Source organism: Peromyscus californicus, unplaced genomic scaffold, assembly GCF_007827085.1.
Source record: "Peromyscus californicus insignis strain IS unplaced genomic scaffold, ASM782708v3 Scaffold_7__1_contigs__length_154581171, whole genome shotgun sequence".
Classification (NCBI taxonomy): Eukaryota; Metazoa; Chordata; class Mammalia; order Rodentia; family Cricetidae; genus Peromyscus; species Peromyscus californicus.
In genome coordinates, this window is record NW_026294595.1 from 595,327 (window position 1) to 611,042 (window position 15,716).

General features: G+C 39.7%; 1 protein-coding gene and 1 pseudogene across 4 annotated transcripts in view; one reads left to right on the plus strand and one right to left on the minus strand.

Moving 5' to 3' along the window:
- The window catches only part of LOC128100403 (nuclear receptor subfamily 6 group A member 1), a 257,953-nt gene that overhangs the window by 148,912 nt on the left and 93,325 nt on the right, over window positions 1–15,716 (plus strand). The window lies entirely within an intron of this gene.
- Window positions 352–651, minus strand: LOC128100405 (10 kDa heat shock protein, mitochondrial-like; annotated as a pseudogene).

Below are 15,716 nucleotides of genomic sequence, written 5' to 3' on the forward strand. Positions count from 1 at the left end.
AAAAAATACTTAAAAAAATCTATATTACATGTACCTGTACACATGATGTTTAGTTACATATGTGGATAGAAGTTTGAAAGCAAATTCACTAAACCTACTGGTGCAGTGCAAGGAGAAAAGAGGACAGAAGACATACAAGAAGACATTTTAATTCTTTTTCTCATTTACATTATTTTATTTGGAAGTGTTTATAACAGTACAGTGAAACTAAACTCCAGAGACAATGGCTGTCATTAGTTTAGGCATCATCAGTTTATTATAAAAGGGAGGCATGAAAATTATTTACATGATGAAGAGTTCAGACCATCAGTGGAATGGGCAGCTTCATGTGACACCTTTTCAACAGTGATTTCAGTCTACATACTTTCCAAGAATGTCACCATCTCTTAAATAAGAAATAATCCTTGTCGTCTAGAACTACTTTGGTGCCTCCGTATTCTGGGAGAAGAACTTTGTCCCCGACTTTCACACTGACTGGCTGAATCTTTCCACCCTTTCCTTTGGCGCCTGGTCCCACAACCACTACTGTCCCATGCAATACTTTTCCGGAAGCATAATACCACCTTTGGTCATGGTTTCGGCAGCGGCACTCCTTTCAACCAATACTCTGTCAAAGAGTGGAAGAAACTTTCTGAAAGCTTGTCTAGCCATGACTCCTGCCCCCGCAACTCAGACTCTGCACTCGAGGCCACCGCTGCAAGGAGAGTCCTCGACATTTTAATTCTTATTATCTCTTTGACTCTAAAAATAAATTGATATTGGAATATTACTTTATACTGATAAGCGATAAAAGCAGATAACCCTTCCTTATGCCAGGAATATAAATTTCACAAAGACAGTGACTTTAAAATGCAGTAGGCTCAGTAGTTAAGAGCACTGACTGTTTTTGCAGGTTTGGCTCTCACAAGGCACCTCACAACTGTCTCTATCTCTAGTTCTAGGAGATCAAACACCTTCTTCTGACCTCCATGGACACGTCATGGTACACTGATATACATGCAGGCAAAACACTCATCCATACACATAAATGAATCTTTTAAAAATGTTGAATGTGAATATATGAATGGATGAATAGCACATAAATCTTTGTCATATTATAATTTAAGGTGTCGACTTTAGAACATAAAGCTTCTAAAATGTCAATGCTTTTTAGATGCCACTCTGACAAGAGAAAGAGACATAAGGAATACAAGAAACTACAAGAATGTGATTTTTTTTTTGCCCAGTGGTGGTGCTGTGCACCTTTAATCCCAGCACTCGGAAGATAGAGGCAGGTGGAATTTGAGGCCAGCTTTGTCTACGAAGTGTTTCGAGGACAGCCAGTGCCACACAGAGAATCCCTGTCTTGAAAAACCATAAAATAAATAAGTAAATGTATTTTCTTCATATTAGTACTGAAGGAACCTTAGAATTTTTGTTTGATTTCTCTGTCTAATGTTTCCAATAAGTACATTCTTAGGAGGGCTTCAACACTCCTGTGATGAAGTACTTGGTTCCTTATTTGAAGTTAAACTACAACTTCTTACTATCTTACATAGATTTGTCTTGATTTAATGTACAGTTGCTACCTGACCTGATGTGAACAAACCTGTCCCTTCCTTTACTCCATCCCATTGAGAATTTTACAGCCTTACAGTTTCTGTCACAATTCCAGTCCCTCATCACACTGAGCATCTTCTCTCTGGACATGCTCTGTTTTAGGACAATACATGAAATGTGATATTCAGAAGTCAGGTCTTGATGATGCACAGCAGAGGGTGGGATGGAGGAACTTCCTGCCCCGTTTTGAACATTATATTTTGGAGGGTGGCCTCAATCTTCCTATCTCAGCCTCTGAGTAGCTGAGACTACTGTTCTATTTATAATGAATTCAGTGGGTTTATAAATTCTAGGATAAAAAAACTGGGAGGTGGTAGCACACACTTTTAATCCTAGTGCTCAGGAGGAAGAGACAGGCAGATGTCTGTGAATTTTAGGCCAGGGCTGTTACACAGAGAAACCTTGTCTCAAAAAAACGAAAAAAACAGACAAAATATCCAACCCCCCCCCAAAAAAACATAATAAAGTAAAAAATAAATAAGATAAATTCTAGGATAGCCATAATGTGTTTTTGAAAGTATATACTATACAAAAACTGCATAAAAGATAATTTTTTCATGGTTTACTAGTAAGCTGGATCTTTACATCTAATACAGACTTTATTTACTTACTTTAGTCATTTCTATTCCTGTATAGGCTTTCTCTTCTAGCTTTGGGCCATTAATAGAAGCCCCCAGACTATATAACATACTTCTATAGTGAAAATTTGGTGAGGAATAAGATAAATTTATGAGCTCAGACTCACTTCCATATCATAAAGAAGTATAAAATGGTGATTAAGGGCATAAGCTTCCAAGTCAAAACGTCAGGATTAAAATCTTAGCTTTGGCATTTACTAGCTGTTACATTGCTTAGGCTATGTGACCTGAGCCCTAGTTCTTCGTTTGTCTGTGTCTTCTGTCCTTCATCTGTAAAAGGGAAGAACAACATTACTAACATCACAAGTTCACTGTGAAGACTGAGTTATTTTATATAGTGTACATAGATAGGGTTGGCACATATAGAGGTCTTGACATGTTCAGTAAATTCGAATTGTTAACATATCGTTACTATTTTGTCTCAGGTAAAATGAGGATAGTTAAAAAGTACATGAGAAAGCCGGGCGGTGGTGGCGCACGCCTTTAATCCCAGCACTCGGGAGGCAGAGCCAGGCGGATCTCTGTGAGTTCGAGGCCAGCCTGGGCTACCAAGTGAGTTCCAGGAAAAGGCGCAAAGCTGCACAGAGAAACCCTGTCTCGAAAAAAAACCAAAAAAAAAAAAAAAAAAGTACATGAGAAAACTAAATAGGAAAGTGTGTGAAGGTATTCCATAAAGTGGAAAGTGTCTTTAGCGGAGAGCTGCCATTTGGCTGAGAGGAGGCCTGCTGTATTTGCTTGCCACTCCAGTTATAGAACAGTGTAGACAAATTGCTAAACAGTCTTATTAAATAAAAAACACAGAATGAGATATTGGGGTGAAAACCTGAGAGATCAGAGGAATAGGAAAAGCCACAAGCCAGCCTCACCTCACCAACACCTCAGCTTCCCAAAAGAGACCTACATCCTATATACCCACGCCTATATGCCTTTCTGTTCTGCTATCTCATTTGCTCTCTCTGTCCAGCTACATCACTTCTTCTTCCTGCCCAGCTCTGTCACTTCCTGTCTGTCTGTACAGATCTCCAAACCTTTATGGTTAATTAGTGTTGGAATATAAGGCATGTGCCACCACACCTGGCTCTGTTCCCAGTGTTGCCTTGAACTCAACAGAGATTCTGACAGATCCCTGCCTCATGAATGATAGGATTAAAGGTGTGTGCTACCATTGCCTGACTTCTATGTTTAATATAGTGCCTGGCTTTTTCCTCTGATCCTCAGATAAACTTTATTGGGTTGCACAGATAAAATATCACCACATTTCCCCTTTTTTTGGTTATAAAAAATTATAACTAATATAAGAAAAACTATATACAATAAGTACAATAACTGTATACAGTATATACAAGCAATAAATATATCAGCAATGTCTAGTCCATTTACACTTGACAAATTCAGAGAAAATATTCCATCATCTATCCTATTTTGTTGAGTCCAAAATGTACCTAATTCACTTTCTATCCTATCTTGTATTACCAACAGAAAGATATCTTATGATGTCTTTCAAATTTATACTTTACACCTCTTAGTGAGTTCTTTTCTGAAATTTCTTAACAAGGAAAACAACTATAACTAATCTATTGCATCTTCACATAGCTTTCTATACTCAGCAACCTGATTGTTGTTCCCCCATTCATGTCTCCAAACACTAACCTCTCTGGGTTAGAGAACTAAAAGGTAAGCATGCATGTGTGCATGTGTGTAGATGCCATGTCTGTTCCTGGAGAGCTTGTGGAGACCAGAAGAACCCTGGAGTTGGAGTTTCAGGCAGTTGTGAGCTGCCCAGCATAGCTGCTGGGAGCAACACCTATGTGTCTCTGGAAGAGCAACAAGTGGTCTTAATCATTTCTGCAGCCCCCTCAAAGGGTTGGTTTGTTGTTGTTGTTGTTTTGTTTTGTTTTTCGTAATACTTAATTCCTATAATTATAAAGTCTAAAGCAAAAGTAGCATCAGCTTTATATTGTGTAGTTCTCCCCTTTCAGCTGTGTGACTTAATCTCTCAGAGCACCCATATCCTCGTCTGTATAGATAAAACCACAGGCCAGTGTCATCCCAGCACACAGAAGGCTGAGACGAGGATAATGGGTTTGGGGGCAGTTTGGGCTATGCATTAGACTTGTTTGTTTGTTGTTTGTTTTGTTGTTGTTGTTGTTGTTTTCAAGACAGGATTTCTCTGTGTAGCCCTGGCTGTCCTGGAACTCACTGTGTAGACCAGGCTGGCCTCAAACTCAGAGATCCACCAGCCTATTTCTCCTGAGTGCTGGGGTTAAAGGCATGCACTGCCACCACCCGGCTTAGACTCTTAAACACTTGTCCCCCACCCCGCTAAGAAAGATTAAATATCTACTTAATGAGGTTGATGTGAGAACGAGAGATTATTGGTAAAAGACTTGTAGACTGCTAGTAAAGATGTGAATCAACAAATCTATTTGTATTTTGTTCAGCTATGATTATTATTTCTCAACCAAAGATTACAGTTCTTTTTAGAGACATCCAAATTAGATTTGAGTTTAATTTACAACCCTCTATAGGAGAGGTAGAAAGACACATATTTCAAAAACAGTTACCAAAGGAAATTGTCTTTGCTTTTATTCCATAGATGCTCTCAGGAATGTTCATCAACACAATTTATGGCAATCAAAATCCTGTGCCATCATTAGAGACTGGATTATGGGTTCATTTAGCTACTGAGGTTTCTTATTAACAAGAGTACTACTGCCCAGAATGGTGGCTTAGGCCTTTAGTCCTAGCACTTGGGAGGCAAAGGCAGGCAGATTTCAATCCAGACCAGCCTGGTAATGGTGAGTTACAGGCCAGCCAGGGCTACATAATAAAATCATGTCTCTAAATAAATAAGTAAATAAACATTTAAACAAACAAATGACACCTGTGTACTTACAACACTTGGGCTGCTGTTCTGAATTAATGTATTTGTGTACTAACTTTCCCTCCTAGTGAATAGATGGCTCTTTGCAGAAATTGGAAAAATGGGGAGTTATCATGGACGTTAAGGCAACTTCATTAAATTTAGGGATTGGAACTGAATATAGGTGGAACCTCAGAATTCCTATATAGTCCATTAAAATATATACATTAACCTTAGGAAGACAAACACTACCTAACTTGGTCACTCCTGGATCTATCTGTGTATTTTCTTTTTTGTTTTTTGGGTTTTTTTGTTTTTTTGTTTTTCAAGACAGGGTTTCTCTGTGTAGTTTTGGTGCCTGTCCTGGATCTCGCTCTGTAGACCAGGTTGGCCTCGAACTCACAGAGATCCGCCTGGCTCTGCCTCCTTAGTGCTAGGATTAAAGGGTACACCACCAATGTCCAGCTCTAGCTGTGTATTCTTACATTGGGAAAGCTAGTAGATGAAAGAAACTGGCCAATATCTGAATCAACCCTAATATGCTAGACAAGCACTCTATATAGAGCTGTATCTATCCTCAGTCCTATTTTTACTTTTTTATTTTGACACAGGCCATAATATGTTATACAACCTTGTGATTTTACTCTGTAGACTGGGCTGGTCTGAAACTTCTTTCCTCCAGCCATCTGAGTAGCTGGCTTGGATTGTCTCCTTTTTGAGGTATTTTTTCCCCTTGACTTCCAGTACAAAAGTCTTCCCCACTCTACCCCCACCCAAACTGGCTCAGCTAATGTTTTCTCTTTTGTTGACTCCAGTCTTTCATCTATATTGGGATTACTACACAAAGTGTATCTTTAACCAGGCACCTCCCTTGAGCTTCAGACTTCTGTGTCTAAACTCTTACCATTTTGTTTAGCTTTCTGATGGGCACCTCAAGCTTATCAAAAGTCACAGAACTCTAGACTCTGACATTACTCATGTCAACATATTTCCTGAGTAATCTTCCCTTGTCTTGGTAAACATTCAGAATCCTTTAGTTGTTTAAAATCTGGGAGTCATTCCTTAATTCCTTTTATATTTGATCATCTAGCTCTATCAATTTTCCCACCAAAATTTTCTACACCTGGTGTCCTGACCATCTAGCTTGAGATAGCAGTATCTGTCATTTAATGACCACATTTCACCTACTGTCAGCCTCCTCCTTACAGGTTCCCTGTACTCTATATTTTCTAGTCCTACCATATAATCAGAGGGATCTTTACATTCTTTTGCTTAAAACATTCTAATCAGCCAAGCATGGTGGCACATGGCTTTAATCCCGGCACTCAGGAGGCAGAGGCAGGCAGATCTCTGTGAGTTCAAGGCCAGCCTGGTCTACAGAGTGAGTTCCAGGATAGGCTCCAAAGCTACACTGAGAAACCCTGTCTCAAAAAACCAGAACATAAAATGAAGTCGAGTGTATGATTAAACTCCAGCCTAATTCTCTGACCTCACTTACTTCTACACTCCCCCCTACTCACTGTGCTACACACAGGAAATAATCCTTTCTCTTCACCCACATTCTGAAACAGGTTAGTCTATGAAGAGGATTACAGAAGACTATCATAATATATCAGTTTAGTTGCTTAACATTTTAAAATCCCACAGAGGACTATAGAAGTGGGGGATAGGTCTACTCATGGAGACAGTCTTAAGGAGAGGACTGAAGTACAGGGTGTAAGGCATGAGCAACCACTTCAATAACTAGAAGTTAGAAATCTTGCTCAGGGACTAGAGAGATAGCTCAATGGTTAAGAGCATTTGCTGCTCTTGTAGATGACCAGCATTTGGTTCCCAGCACCTACATGATAACTTACAACCATTTATAACTCCAGGGAATCTGATGCCCTCTTCTTACCACCAAAAGCTCTAGGCATGTATGTACATGGTTCATTTACATTCAGGCAAACCCATATAGATAGATAGATAGATAGATAGATAGATAGATAGATAGATAGATAGATAGATATATGATAAAAATAAATCTTTTTTTTTTTTGTTTTGGTTTTTCGAAACAGGGTTTCTCTGTGTAGCTTTGGAGCCTGTCCTGGAACTCACTCTGTAGCCCAGGCTAGCCTCGAACTCACAGAGATCCGCCTGGCTCTGCCTCCCAAGTGCTGGGATTAAAGGCGTGCACCACCACCGCCCGGCAAGTCTCTTTTTTAAACATTGTTTTTTTGTTTGTTTGTTTTTTTAAATAGACCTGTATTTAGAATTCCTGAGTAGCTCTCAAAACTTAAAAATAAGAGAACAATTTGGGGCTGGGGATATAGCTCAGTAGTAGAGCCTTTGTTCAAGGAAGCCTTGTGTTTGAGCATGGAACCACTAAGAATGAGAGAGAAAAATAAAGGACCCAACACAAGTAAACATTTTATAAAGCTAGGTATGATGGTTCATACATATAATATCATCACTCAGGAGTCTAAAGTAGGAGGATTATGTATTCAAAGCCAGCCTAGCAAGACCCTATCTCAATAATAACAGATGTACTAAGCAAAAAAATTAATAATTTAAGTGAATCTGTCTCTAAAGATAATATGGATGGCAACTGAACATACAAAGAGATGTTCAATATATTAGAGAAATACAAATTACGCTATACATTAGAAATACTTTAAAATGATAGTATCAGGCAATGACAAAGATGTGACATAGCTAGAACTCTGTGTGTGTATGTGTGTGTATATGTATGTATGTGTAGATACATATGCATTAAGAGTAAGAATGCAGCTGGGCGATGGTGGCACACACCTTTAGTCCAGCACTTGGGAGACAGAAAGAAGCAGGCAGATCTCTGTGAGTTCAAGGCCAGCCTGGTCTACAAAGCAAGTTCCAGGACAGCCAGAGCTGTTACACAGAGAAACCCTGTCTCAAAAAAGAAAAAAAGAGTAAGAATGCAAATGATATGATCTATACATAACAGTTTGACAGGTTTTTAACAGTTAAACATATACTTTCCATGTGATACCAGTTCCATTCTTGAGGGACTTGCACATGAATATTTATAGCAGCCTCATTCATAACCACCTCAGATATAAAGAACACAAATGGTCTTGAAGAAATAAATGGCTCAGCAAACATGATGGAATACTGCTCAGCTATGAAGAATAACAAGCTAGGTTTAGGGATGGAGATCAATGTAGAACACTTGTCTGACATGCATGAATCCCTGGATTTGATACAGCTCATTGCAAAACAAAAATAAAAAAGACAGACTGTTGAGTCATGTTTTTAAAAAAGTTTTCACAATGTTAGTCCATCTGTATGACATCTCCATAAGGTAATATCAGAGTAACTGAGAACAGATCGGGGGATGGTAGGAACTGAGAGCAAAGTGGTAGTATGGCTGGAAAGGAAGAACACAAGGGAGGTGCTAAGGAAACTATTATGTATTTTGACTGTAGTGGTGATGGTGGGCATAAATCGGTATTCTTAGACCAGTATGTCCCTCTCCTTCTCTGTCTCTTCAAGACTCAGTTTTACTGAATAGTAATCCTAAAATGAAATTTAAAACAAAAGAATCTTAAAGTCTCTATCCAAAAGCATTGTATTAAAGAAACTTGACTGCAAAAAAAGTCTAGGTAATTATAAAGATTATATTTTCTCTTTCATACAAGGGGATCAGGGCACACAATAGACCTACCTCATTTCTATGTGGAACATTCTCCCAGGACAGATGGCCCATGGGCACAGAGTATAACTTCTTAGAGCCACTTAACATGGGCCTCTCCCCCCAAAGGACCTGGCAGTTTGTCAAAGTGGTAAGTGAGGCTATCACATACCCTCCTTAAATGTGAGCTTCATCTCCTAAAATAGTAAACCTCTGATGGGAGCTGGAGAGATGAATGCTCCAGCACTGTATTAACTGGACATGATGACCTGTAATCTTAGTGCTATGAAGGCAGGAGGACCAGTTCTAGGTCATCCTTAACTATATCTGGAGTTTGAGGCCAGCTTGGGACATGAAACCCCATTACAAAGTAACTTATACCTTATTCCATATTCTATCAAGTACCTTTACATTGTTGTCTTAGTCACTGTTCTATTGCTGTGAAGAGACACCATGACAAGGCAATTTGTAAAAAAGAAAGCATTTAGTTGGGGGCTTGCTACAGTTTCAGCTGTTTAAGTCCATTGTCTTCATGGCAGGGTGCATGGCCCTGGAGCAGTAGCTGAGAGCTATATCCTGATACCCAGGCAGAGAGAGAGAGAGAGAGAGAGAGAGAGAGAGAGAGAGAGAGAGACTGGGCCTGGCATGGGCTTTTGAAACCTTAAAGCACACCTACTCTGATATGGCCACACCTCCTAATCCTTGTAATCTTTTTAAACAGTTCTACTCATTGGTGACCAAGCATTCAAATATATGAGCCTATGGGGGCCATTCTTATTCAAACTACCACAACTGTCACATTTGTTCATGATTGTCTTGCTTAGGAGACTTCCGGCATCACCAGCCTGGGAAATACCTACAGTCTCTCCAGCTGCTTTACACTGGTTGCAGCTTAGTCTGTATAGACCAGCATAACTTCTGTATCCTGTAGTGTTGCTCTCATTATACCTCTAGTACTTTGCTACACTTTAATCTTTGGAACTATTTGCTTCTACTAGAATGTATCACAGGACATGAAGGAATTCTTTTTTCTTTTTCTTTTTTTCCCTGTATCCCTAATACATAGTCCCAAACCAAGCACGAAGTGATCACCAGCAAATATCAGTTGAATTAATGAACAGTGTAGTTTCTCTATCTTTAAATGAAGGCACACAGTTTGGGCCAGAAAGAGCTCAGTGGGTAAAGGTGTCTGCTGCTGTATAACCTGAGTTCAGTTCTCCAGATCCACATTGTGAAAGGAGAACTGACTCCCAAAAGTTGTATTCTGACTTCACATAAGCATGCACACACATACATAAAATAGATAAATAAAATATAACGTTTCAAAAAGCACACAGTTTATAAGAACTGTATTCATTCAAGCTGTATTGATTGGTAAGGCAATAAGCACTTCATTTGGGTATGTATGCTAGCATTTGTGGTGATATATTGTGTACCCTAATAAAGCTTGCCTGAGGATCAGAGAAGTAGAGCAAGCCACAGCCAACCTCAACCTTGCCAATTCCTCAGCCAATCCTATTTCCTCAGACTGAAAGCCCGAGTCCTCATCCAAATGAGTCTCAGTTGAACTGTTTTAGTTTCTGTCTCCTCATGCTTTATATACCATTGTCCGCCCAGCCGTGTCACTTCCTGGGATTAAAGGCGTGTGTGCTTCCCGGTACTGAGATTAAAGGTGTGTGCCACCACTGCCTGGCTCTGTTTCCAGTGTGGCCTTCAACTCAGAGATCCAGACAGATCTCTGCCTCCCAAGTGATAGGATTAAAGGTGTGTGCCACCACTGTCTGGCCTCTATGTCTAATCTAGTGGCTAGCTCTGTCCTCTGATCCACAGGCAAGTTTATTAGGGTACACAATATATCATCACAAACATTCATTCCTTAGATTGGAGTGGATGAGCTTCTGATAGCTCTTTAAGCACCCATGCAAGAGAAATTACAGCTTCCACAGTGCCCTTCAGATGGAGAAGGTTTCCTATTTTGTTCACTTTACTGTTTGAAGATTCATTACCTGTGGATCTGGGGAATCCAGATTTTTTTTTCCCCCACAAAGAATAGATCCTGTGAGCCTTTTTCTTCTCTTATTATCCTTGTGAGCATATTATCACATGTTAGCACCTATTTGTGGCTGTGAACATTTCAGACCTACAAATGAAGTGCAAAGACCATTAGATTTCATATCATATATTTGACCTTCCTCAATGCCAGCACAATACTATCAGTTATCCTCTGAGCCCTACTTTGGTGTTTTCTCATGCTCTTTCATTGGGAAAACAATTGCCTATAGTGTTTCATAATGTCTAATGTACAGGATTTGGGGAACAACTCAGACCCCAGAAAAGACTAACACCAATGTCATGTCCATAGTACTCTTCCTATTGCTTCCTAGTCCAGTTTGTCTGTACCTTGCTTTTAGGAAGTAGTGAATGCTAGTATAATTTTGTATATGAGACTCTACTACCTCACATTACAGCACAGCCTTGACCATTACTGAACTCTTCCTTGTTCTAACTCCAAATCGTTCACACTGTACATTACTGCTCACCTGACCTAGCACCATCTCCAGCTCTTGTCTACTGCTCTGTCCCTTGGCCTTCACTGTACCACTCCTTATTTCATACAGTTCTTTGTTTCTGTGATTTCCCCCAATATTATGTTATGTTTTCCTTTTCTTATAGGGCACCCCTTTCTGTTTCTCCATATTCTTTTTGACCTCTAGGTAGATATAGCTAGGATTTCTTGAAAGTTTGTCATAGTGAAATCTATTTTGATTGTAAGAAAAATTGTGATCAAATTTAATTAACTCAAGCCCTAAGTGGAAATTACTGGAAGAAAACTGCAACAGCACAGGACATAAGGAAATACAGAAGAATTGAGATGGAAAAGACCACAGCAACCACTTTCAGTATCTTTGAAGCCATGTGGTAGAGCACCTCTGCCTCACTTCACCCCCTGTCCATCGTCATTACCACTACCACATAGGCAAGCATGAATTTCTAGAACAGAGTCATATGACTGGCCATTCACAGATCCAGTCTCATTAGAAGATAGCAAACTCTGTCTGCAGTGTAGAAGGCTTTCTCAGATTGCCCACTGCCAAATCATGACACAGACACTTATTATTAATTATGAATTATTAATTATGAATGCTCAGCCTTATCTACATTTTGCATTGGGGCTTTTTACCTTTCGTTCTGTATGTCCTACTTTCCTGTTTCTTCCATGTCTGGCCGCTGGCCCTGGCTGGCTTCTTTTTTCTCCCTGCCCTCCAGTCCCACCTGTTCCTCCTCTGCCTAGCTATTGGCCATTCAGCTTTTTATTAGACCAAACAGGTACCTTAGACAGGCAAGGTGAAACAGCAATACATCTCTATATAGTTAAACAAATGCAGCATAAACAAAAGCACATATTTACATAGTTAAACACAAACACATCTTTATATAATTAAACAAATATTCTATTCCACAACATTCCCCACTTTTTTGTTTAAAAAGGGAAGATTTTAACATATTAAGACTATATACAATAAGAACAATTATCAAGTAAGAATTACATTTACAATAATTTGTATTTGGAAAATTCAGAGAAAATACTCCATTACTTATTCTATCTTTGTGAGTCCAAAGTTTTGTACCTAGTTTACCTTCTATTATAACTAAAGAAAACTGCAACTATAACTATCTAGGTTCAACCCCATCAAAGACCCCAGAAGGATATAATATTAGCTGAGTAAAAAGGAAGGGCAGTGCAAGCCACTTCCAAAACTATAGAAATACAGAGACAGCTGGCTACCTGGACAGTCACCCAAGGTTCCTCTGCATTGTTGCAACATCCAGTCTTCAGCCTACAGGCCTAGAATATCTGGCAGACTTTTCTATGAAGCAGGAATTTTGAAGGGCTGTTCCACCTTGTCTTGGCAAAGTTCAGCATTCACTTTCCTTTGTGTCCTGCATGTCTAATTTGGAAGGTATACTGTCAGCAGTCGAGGCAAGGAGAGTTTCTTGCCCAAATGGCTAGCTTTGCCACATTGAAGCCAAACTCCATATAGAGGCTCTTTGATACCCATCATCCTTTTATGAAGTAGATTGGTGCTGCCAGGAGCTGACATGTCTTGCTGTCATAAAATGCCTTATGTTATTAAACATCTTAAATGCCATATTCTGTAGGTCTCTGAAGCATCTGAAGATCACCTATCTAAAATATATCTGTTTAACCTTAAAAATGTACCTAGCATGACTACAAGTTTGATTATTATAAATGACTGCCAACCTGCATTTCTTAATTATACATTACATTTAAAAAAAATATTTATTTATTTATTATGCATACAGTGTTCTGCCTGCATTCCTGCAGGCCAGAAGAGGGCACCAGATCTCATTACAGATGGTTGTGAGCCACCATAAGGTTGCTGGGAATTGAACTCAGGACCTCTGGAAGAACAGCCAGTGCTCTCAACCTCTGAGCCATCTCTCCAGCCCTACACATTACATTTTTAAATGAGCTGCATAAGCATAATACCCCAAACAAGAGTAGAAACATGCATACAGTATAGCAAAAATAACTTTAAATTTGTATCAATATAACAAAATTCATACCAATGTAAAATATTTGAGGTTAATAGTTGCCTTTTTATTCTATATTCCTATATCTCTCCCCTAAATGATGACAAACATCCAAAAGCCACCAAATGATCAAAAATTACCCATCCCACCCCTTGGGAATGTGGGCATTGTGTTCTGTAGACTACTTCCTATTGTCTGGGGTTGATGGCATCTTGAGAGGACCCTGAGAAAATTGAGATAATGGTCAAATCCTGGGGAAACTGTTCCCATGCAGATGGATCAGTATATACATCACCTGTCTTGTAGTTTTTCGTGATTTCTTTCTTTATGTCTATAGGCAAGATTTTCAGGTCTTCCCTGATCAAACTTGATCTCTATTAACCTTGAAGGAATCCACAGCCTTGTGTTTCCTATGGAAACAAAAGCATAACCTCTCCTCCAAATGCAATACATTTTCTAAATTCCATTTTAAAGTTAAGACAACCCTAAAGTATCTAGGCTACTTTAATTCAGCAGTCCCTTTTACAATCCCGTGTTTCTCAGCAGGTGTTGTTCGCTCATCAGCTTTCAAAAAATTTAGAGTCAACACAACATCATACAGCATCTAGACTCCCTGTGTATTTCCCATCTTTACATGACTTTTTTTCTTGTATTACTTTACTCTCTCTTTAAAGACTTTATTATTTTTAAACTATTTTTTGCTATGACCGTCTATACCCATTTTCTTTTCTTAAGCACCTACACACATTTTTAAACACACTGTAACTTGTTTAGAGATTTTTTTTTTTTTCTGGTCTGGACCTGCTTTACTGTGCACCTGTAGCATTCTCTGACCATGTGAGCCAAACCTTGACCTTGCTGGCAGCTAGCTCCACCTGGTTTGGGTCTCTTAAAGCCAAGCTTTACAACCTACAGGCCTGGCCAAGAGCTGCACTTAACCGCCCCAGCTCTAGGAAGTTGGAGCCCGCACTGCACAGATGTTTTTACTTAGCTTGTTGTTTCTGTTTAATATGCAGGCTGCTCAGGTGCTCACTGTGTGGCAGAGCCGTGCCTCTGTATGTTATGAGCACCAGGCTACTAAGAAGCTGTGGGGTTTGTTTGTTTGTTTTGTCTTGTCTTGTTTTCATCTCTCTTAGGCCCTGTGTAGAAATACATGCCCTGTGTTGGACACCACTGTACTACAAAAACCTCAGGACCAGAAAATTTCATTGGATCAGCTTGGATAAGTATTTTTTTCCAGTCCAAGCAGCAGTGACCACAAGTGTCTCTGGTCCAGTCCACTTGTCTACAAAGTTTTTTTTTTTTTTTTTTTTTTTGGTTTTTCGAGACAGGGTTTCTCTGTGTAGCTTTGCGCCTCTCCTGGAACTCACTTGGTAGCCCAGGCTGGCCTCGAACTCACAGAGATCCGCCTGGCTCTGCCTCCCGAGTGCTGGGATTAAAGGCGTGCGCCACCACCGCCCGGCTTCACTTGTCTACAAAGTAAAACAAGTGCCTCACAGATAAGCAGTGGCTGTTCTCAAAGAAAGGAAGATAAGTATAAACTATACACACAGCTCAGAAGGCATGTGCTACAGAAGTTGTTGCCTGTCCATCTCAACATGCTTAGTCTCTTGACAGAAGGACTCCTGGTGCTGATTTGAATCACAGTTTAGTGTTCTTAGCCCACCTCCTCATCTCCATCCACCCAAACAGCAAACTTCTAGGTCTAAGTAAATGCATCAGTTGGGTTTTTTTTTTTTTTGCCTTTTCTACATTTTTTATTCATCAATCAATAAAAACATTCAGCCCATGCATATTTTTTGAGCTGTTTATTGTGATGCATGCCTGTAACCCCAGTACTCAAGCTTGCAAATTTGGGGCCAGCTTGAGCTATGTACCAAAACCCTATCTCAAAATCTTAAAACATGCACATATTTATGGGGTGTAGTGATAATTCAGCACATGTAATGATCAGATCTAGGGTGATTAGCATTCCATCTTCTTAAACATGTATAATTTCCTGTGTCAGCAACCACCAGTCTCCCCTAGTACTCCATAGAATGCACAATAACTTGTGGTTGTAGTCAGCTGTTGAGTCCAAGACACTGGCACTTATTCCTCCTGTCACCCCACACCGTTTTTTTGTTTGTTTGTTTTGTTTTGTTTTAATTACTTGCTTGTTTTCACTTAAGTGATGTGAGTTTTTGGAAAGGTTCTTTAAAGAACGCCATATGTGGCGTCTAGAAATGGATTTTTATAGTGGTATGTGGAGAAGGAGTGGCATGCAAAATGGAGGGAAAGCCCTCTGTAGCTGGAGTTTTCCTGCCTGGCCCACAGTCAGGATAAATCTCTCTCACCTGCCAGTCCCACAGCCGCTCAGACCCGACCAAGTAAACACAGAGACTTATACTGGTTACAAACTGTATGGCCG